The sequence below is a fragment of the Schistocerca cancellata genome, chromosome 7, assembly GCF_023864275.1.
Source record: "Schistocerca cancellata isolate TAMUIC-IGC-003103 chromosome 7, iqSchCanc2.1, whole genome shotgun sequence".
NCBI classification, from domain to species: Eukaryota; Metazoa; Arthropoda; class Insecta; order Orthoptera; family Acrididae; genus Schistocerca; species Schistocerca cancellata.
The window spans coordinates 51,602,081-51,602,936 of record NC_064632.1 but is presented as its reverse complement, the minus strand read 5'-3'; positions in this window follow the sequence as shown (position 1 = coordinate 51,602,936).

Below are 856 nucleotides of genomic sequence, written 5' to 3'. Positions count from 1 at the left end.
ATTTTGGGTAAACATTCCCCTTCTCTTGCTCTGTCCGTTTCGAACCTATCCGCTCATGACGACCAACCAATAGCGATATAAGGTATTTCAACCAATAACCCTTGTCCAGCATAAGTGTGGATTAGTGCCTTTCTATCCAATGACGATGGACCGCCAATAGTATCCACAGGAGATGACCTACCAACGCCCCTTCTACTGCATCAGAGCGGGGATGTTAGCCTATGCCTATGGCCATTTGAATTTCAACCAACACTATCATTTCTCCAGCACGAACACCAGAAAACTCCCCCTTTATAAGTGGACGCGACACTCGTCTCTGACAGTGTTCTAGCAGTATTGGACACCAGAAGTTCCTGGGGAAGATCCCAGCAGAGGGGTAGAAACGTCGAATATTTCAGAAGAAACATGACGCAGCCTAAAAACCCAGAACGATTTTAACTTCAACTTACGAACGGTTTGCGTTAGAACGTTGAAACTGCAAGGGCTGCCGCGGGGAATGATGGGACTTAGTATGCGCATTATTATTTGGTTTAGCGACGAAGCTCACTTTCATTTGGATGGGTTCGTCATTAAGCCAGATTGGCGCCTCTGGGGGTCTGAGAATCCTCATTTCGTGATCTAGAAGTCTCTTCACCCTCAACGGCCGACTGTGTGGTATGTAGTGTCCAGTCAAGTAATAACCGCTGCGATATTCCTTCCAAGCACTGTGTCTGCCGAGCGATAAGTGAAGGTTTTGGAAGATGATTTGACCCCTATTATCCAAAGTGACCCTGCTTTCGACAAGATGTGGTTCATGCGAGATGGAGCTCGACCCCATCGAAGCAGGAGACTGTCTGATGTCACGGAGGAGCACTCT